Genomic DNA, 7,244 nt, shown 5'->3' with positions numbered 1-7,244 from the left:
CATTTGAATACACATGTTTGTAAACACATGTACGAAAACGATGGAAAAAAGAATGTTTGCTGGTGCTAAAACGTTAAAAATGCTTTTCTTGTATTACATGCTAAGTTTGCGCTGTTCATCTTTTCCGCTGTTTCGCACATATTTTCCTCGTTTGACTTCAGAAATTCATAACCTAACGTCAAAACTTAGTGACACGAATATGCGCTTCACCTCATTCAAGAGAAAAAATAAAGCATGTATCAAGAGAAATTAGACCTCAAGATGGACCCACATCGTACTTAATAAAACACAAATAGTTGTGATTGAAGGCGTTTTTTAATTCATATCTCCAGTGTATTGAATACAGTCACGTTTGAAGCTGCAAAGTATGGATAAAATTAGACTGTGATTACAATTATGTGAGGCCCTTCAACGAGAGAGCTTTCTCAATAAATGTGATGTTATATAATTTGTGATTAATGTAGTGTAAAATTATTTTGTGTGATTTCTCGTTGTTTTAAAAGGACGGAAGTATCTCCATATGCAAAAGAAGCACTCTATCTTCAGGCCACGAGTGGCCTACCGGGACCATCCGACTGCCGTGTCATCCTCGGGGAGGATGTGGATAGGAAGGGCGTGGGGTCAGCAGACCGCTCTCCCGGTCGTTATGATGGTATGCTTGACCGAAGCCGCTACTATTCGGCCGAGTAGCTTCTGAATTGGCATCACGAGGCTGAGTGCACCCCGAAAAATGGCAACAGCGCATGGCGGCCTGGATGGTCACCCATGCAAGTGCCACCAAGCCCGAAAGCGCTTGACGTCGGTGATCTCACGGGAACCGGTGTATCCACTATATGCAAAAGAAGGGGTAAATATATTAAAGGACAGCATAGGACATTTGAATAAGAACATAGCCCCACTGCGAGAAACAGCAAATGCAGCGACGACAGATGAAGGAAAGCACGAATGCAAGAACCGCCCCACTGAGAGGAACTCAATTCTTAGCGCCAGAGTGAACGTGTTGAAACGGAGACTGCAAGCTTGCAAGACAGAGGTGGTAGGCGAAGGGTGGAGGGGTGGAACCACTCCCGTATGCAGCCCGTACGACGGATTAATGACCGTTGGTGTGCTACAGTGGTCAGCGTGAGTGTGTTTTTAAGGCGGTTTTAGATAATCGTTTAGGCAGATACTGGGCTACCCACTAATCTGACTCAGAAAATGCTGCACACAAACAATTGAAACGCGATAAAATTAAGATTTGAGTTTACACGATTCACAGGTCGATGGCACGCTCGATTTCACTTCCTTTGGATAACTGACGTCTGTGATGACGTGAAGGGTATCTGCGTCAAACCGAAAATAAAAATAAATGTGCCAAATCATGGAAAGAGCGGATCCCGTACGAAGGAGTAAACATGTGGAAAGGCGAGATTGAAAGAGAGAGAGAGAGAGAGAGAGAGAGAGAGAGAGAGAGGGAGCCAACAAAATCTTTTTTTTGCTAGAGAAATGAGGAGAGTACGCTACCGGAAGCGCCGACGCGGCGTCCACGTTTGCAGCAATAAATCTAACTGCCACGGTCTGTGAGAGGGGGTGACGGGGGGGGGGGGGGGTGGAGGGGTAGTGGGACGGGCGGGTCCACGGTGGAGGGCAGGGGACGCGCCTGCGAGGATAAATAGCGGCCGTGGGACTGCGCCATCCCCAAACGCACTCCAACAAGTGGGCGCGAGGCCGGCTGGGCATAAAGCGTGAGGAGCGCGCGTGGAAGCACCTGTTGGTTTCGCCGCCGGCGCAGCCGACGAGAATGGGGCCCTACAGCTACACATCCGAGCTTCAAAAGCATCTGGATTCACAACAAAACAGGGAGTGCTATCCCGTCTTCTTGACATCTAATGCTCGCTGAATATCACGCTTTCTTCAGATATTCTTCTATTACAAAGGGAAAAATTGTGATTTTAGTGTAATAGCCTCTCCCTGCCCAATTCCTCTGCTCATCTCTCTCTCCCTCCTCTGTCCATCTCCTCCCACTCTCTGTCCATCTTCTCCTCCCCCTCTCTGCCCATCTCCTCTCCACCTCTTTGTCCATCTCCTCCTCTCCTCTCTCTCTCTCTCTCTCCATCTGCTCCTTTCTCTCCGACCATCTCCTCTCTTCCTCCTCCTTGGTGTCCATCTTCTACTCGCCCCCTCTGCCTGTCCATGTTTTCCTCCCTCTCTCTGTACATCTCCTCCATCCCACCTGTCCATTTTCTCCTACCGCTCTCCGTAAATTTCCTTCGTCCCCTCTCTCTGTTCACCTTCTCCCTCTGTCCATCTCCTTTTCCCCCTCTCTCTGCCAATCTTCTCCTCTCCTTCTTTTTGTCCATCTCTGTCCATCTGCTCTTTGCCTCTCACTGTCCACTTTTTACGTCACCCCTACTTAAATGGGAGATAGGTGGTTCTTACCCTACAATACTTCTTTCCTGATAATTTGTCTTATGTACACCAAGTTTCTGAGTACTTCCACGTACGAGACCCGTGGCCTCCTGTGATTCACTACAGAGTAACTGCATTTCGTTTGATTCCTTACCGCATTTATCTTTGATCCTGTACTGCACTGAAAGCTTCTGCACAACAATACAGTTGTTGTCAGGACGCACCGTGTATCTTGTCTGGCAACAAACGTATTATGTTCACTTCCAGTACTAGCTTATAACTACAATAATGTCCACTTTACTATTCGTCCTCTGGTTTGCATTTACTATTGCTTTGTTCTGTGTTGGGTCTGTTTTTCCGGCAGGGCTAGTTGTACGTTAGCGGTAATACACAGCCATGATTTTAGGTTTACTGGCCGATGTGCTCATCGCGTATGGCTTCACTGAATGTAGTGGAGGAGTGGCACAACGATACTGTACTGTTCCCGCAGCGACGACAACCACGTCGCTGTACTTTGGACTGTGTAAGCGCTCCCTGGGATTCGTGAAATGGCGTCGTCTTCCTATGGTAAACTTGTAACATATGTACAGTAATGAAAGTGTATCAGACTAGTGACCATTACAATAAATATGCATAGGTATAATAAAGTCGGCTAGGTCGCATAAAAAGTGAAGAATGACTTTATTAATCACAAAGTAAGCATGACGTGTTTTGGAATTATTTCCATCTTCAGGAATCTACTCGAATGCAAAGGTAACACAAGGACTAGAGCGTTACCAGTGGTGCATGTAACTTGACAGACATCTCATGTTACGTACATAAGTGATAAGACTATTGTCCTTGTGTTACCATTGCATTTGGGTAGTTTCCTGGAGATGGAAATAGTTCCGAAACGCATCAAGAGTACTTTGTGATCAATAAAGTCATTCTTCGCTTTCTATATGACTTTTTATGCGACCTAGCCAGCTTAGCTACAGATTTACACACATACATACAGTAGTTCCTGCGAGTAGCATTCGCATAGACGGGAAAACCAGAACGGGTACTTGATTACTGGTTTCGATCAATTCTCAATACATTCAGATCGGTCTGCTTTAATAAAATGATATCAGCACGTAAAATTTGTAGCCAATACTCGCTAAAAAGATTGTGTGTCCGTCCACACATAGATATATGCCGTTTCCACAACATTTTTTTTTTCATTTCTTAGTGCGTGGTCTGAAATATAGCACAATTCAAAAATGGTTCAAATGGCTCTGAGCACTATGCGACTTCACTTCTGGGGTCATCAGTCCCCTAGAACTTAGAACTACTTAAACCTAACTAGCTTAAGGACATCACACACATCCATGCCCGAGGCAGGATTCGAACCTGCGACCGTAGCGGTGGCGAGGTTCCAGACTGTAGCGCCTAGAACCGCTCGGCCACACCGGCCGGCTATAGCACAGTGTTGCAGTATTTTTTATTAAAGGAAGATAGTTTGATAGTGGATGCTAGAACTTCAAGAGAAACCTTATAGGTCGTAATAAAAGTCTTGATTGAGCTCCTTGTAAAGCCATCAATCCAGTTCCTCAGCAATTCAGCTGTCACCACTGTTTGCATCTAAAATATATAGCCAACACCCACGGGCGCGGCTGGATCAGCAGATGCTGTCATATTTTCGTAGAGCGTATTTTCGTTCAAACGAACACAACCACGGCATTCGTTTTATTCGGGCCAGACCATATCGTTCTCGATGCGGCAGTATTTCACTTGCAGAGGAAGGAAGCCATGCCGTTATGAAGCGCGGTGATGGCTCGTCGTGCGTCTGGATAGCCGTTGTTCGGTGATAAATTCGCTGCACAGCGCACGTCCTACATTACCGAGTAGTGCTTGACCCACTTGCACCGTGGCCGATGCGGTGCTCCCAACATTACGAGGATGCCATAAGCGATTGCCGCGAGGCGCTTCCGTTGTCTCTCCGCTTTGCCCTGCTGCAGCGACTCTGCAGAATCGTGGACAGACAGGGATGGGGCACTGAGTAAGACACTTGGAATCGCGTTCGGGAGGAGCGCAAGTCGGATCCCAGTACGGCCGTTCTCTTAATCATATCATGTTAACCCTGGGATGATCCCACAAACGGTGACAATGTCTGATTCTTGCTCCCCTCCCTCCCCCCCTCCAAATCTTTGTCCAGTGCGAGCTTTTATCGTCTGTATTTACGAACCTAAATGGCTCTGAGCACTATGGGACTTAACTTCTGAGGTCATCAGTCCCCTAGAACTTAGAACTACTTAAACGTAACTAACCTAAGGACATCACACACATCCGTGCCCGAGGCAGGATTCGAACCTACGACCGTAGCGGTCGCGCGGTTCCAGACTGTAGCGCCTAGAACCGCTCGGCCACATTGGCGGGCCCCGAGGCAGGGTTCGAACCTGCGACCGTAGCGGGCGCGTGGTTCCAGACTGAAGCGCCTAGAACCGCTCGGCCAACAGGCCGGCCCATTTAGGCAAACAACACACTTAAATGCCTCGGGGCCACACTGAGTCGGATGTTAGTAATCCCGGTTACACTACTAGGAAAGATTCATGAGATCAATCCTTCATAAAATTTCCATCTTGTGCACCTGCTCACGTGCGTGTATGTGACAGACTGGTTTGTAGTTCACGCTATTACTCTGTCAGAAATATTAATTTCAGGTACAGATATCATACCGACAGACTGGTACCACAGTGACTGCGAAAAATTTGTTTTTTGAGTCAACAGATTTGCTGCAAGAGCCCCTTGAGTTACTGCCATGACTTTGACATGCTCACATAATTTTTAAACATCATTGTACTTATTGCAAACAAAGAAATTATGTTCTGAAAGAGAGAGTTCCGCTATTTTCTGACCACAATGCATGCAGCGAAATGCGTAGAAACGGCTGAGCTGCTTTATTAGAAAATATACATATTACTACTTTGCTCCGTTTCTGAGATGAATGTGATGTCCAAAATAGAATCTTGTTGAGCTTTCAACCGACTTTCTCAAGTGTCAGATCACAAGCAGCACTAAGGGGCCTATTTACGATGATTCGCACTCCTGATTTAAATTCTCCGTTACGTCTTGTGCAACTGATCTGGCAGCCTTAGCTGGCGTCAGGTGTCAGAATTTTCTGGCCGTTCCGGATGCGCTTACGGGCGGTTTTGCGTAATCGGGAAGCCACGAGATCGGCCTGCCCAAGACCTCGGAACATCTGGCAGCTGCCGACGCGATAAACATTGCGGTAGGGCAGGAGTAACGACGCATTTAGACCGCCGCGACTCACTAGTCATGTAATGTTTATGGGAAGAGGGTGGGAAGAGGGGGAAATGGATGGGGAGAGGGGAGAGGGGGATAGGGGGATAGGGAGAGAGGGAGAGGTGGAGGGGAGAGGGCGAGAGGGGGAGGGAGAGGGAGAGAGAGAGGGAGAGAGAGAGAGGAGAGTGCAGAGAAGGTTGGAGTAGCAGAACCAGAAAGGGACACAGTAACTATAGCGACGATAGACTAAAGTAATAAACACGAAAAAAAAAAGGAAACATAAGAACAGAAGACCAAGAAAGGGCCTATAGCAGGAGCGTAGTCCTTCACCGCTGCTTTTCACGCTATACATCAAAGAAGCAATGATCGAAATAAATGAGGGGTTGAGAAGTGGGATTACAGTTCAGGGTGAAATGATATCAATGATAAGATACGCTGATAACATTGCTGTCGTCAGTGAAAATGAAGAATAACTACAGGATCTGTTGAACAGAACGAGAAGTTTAATGAGTGTAGCATATGGGTAGAATTTGAATCGAAGAAAGACGTAAGTAAAGAGGAATAGCAGAAATGAGATTAGCAACAAACAAGGTCGAAATTGGTGTCCATGAAATAGACGAAGTGAACAAATTTTGCCACTTCGAAAGCAAAATAACACTTGGGGGAAGAAGCAAGGAGGACACAAAGAGCAGACTACCACAGGTACACAGAACATTGCAGGGCAGAAGTAGTCTGTAATATCAAAAATCGGCCTTAATATGAGGAAGAAATTTCCGAGAATGTACAGTTTGCATTGTATGGGAGTTAATCGTAAACTGAAGGAAAACTAGAAAGTGAAGCTAACCGTCTGAGATGTTGTGCTATATAATGATGTTGTCAAATTAGGTGGGTTTATAAGATGAGAAATAAGGAGCTTCCTCGCATAATCGGCGAAGAGAGGAACAGGTAAATAATATAAGGAGAAGGGACAGGATGATAGAACATATGTTAAGACATTCAAATTCCATGATACTCAAGGGTTCTGTAGATGGTAAAAGCTGCAAGGGAAGACAGAGACTGAAATATATCCAAGAAATAGTTGAGGGCGTTTGGTGCAAGTACTGCTATGAGATGAAGAGGTTGGCACAGGAAAGGAATTCATTGCAGGCTACATCAAAGCAGTCCAAAGACCAACAGCCCACTCCCCTCCCAAAAAAGGACATATTTCAGAACCACAAAGAGCTTCTGTTAAAATAATTCTTTATTTATTACCGGTTTCGGTCTTCTGATCCACAACAGGTACCATTAAATTATTTACAACTGCCTACATAGCATGCTTTTACTATGGCTTCAACGAAAAGAATCTCAGGTGAATGGCATCAATAGTAGGACATATTCGACAATCGACAGTAAATGGTACTATCACAGTTAAACGATCTTCATGTACTGCCAATCTGGTTCCACCTATTCTCGTGAAAGCACTCATCATTATTTCCTGGTGCCTTTGTCCCGCATCGCTGTAGGGTGAGCATGGCTGTCAATGGATTTGGCATGGTTAATCTGAAGGTTGGCCGGATGCCTTTCCGTCGCCATCGCGTCACCTCCTGGGACTG

The sequence above is a fragment of the Schistocerca piceifrons genome, chromosome 8 (genome assembly GCF_021461385.2).
Source record: "Schistocerca piceifrons isolate TAMUIC-IGC-003096 chromosome 8, iqSchPice1.1, whole genome shotgun sequence".
Classification (NCBI taxonomy): Eukaryota; Metazoa; Arthropoda; class Insecta; order Orthoptera; family Acrididae; genus Schistocerca; species Schistocerca piceifrons.
This window is presented reverse-complemented; position numbering follows the sequence as displayed.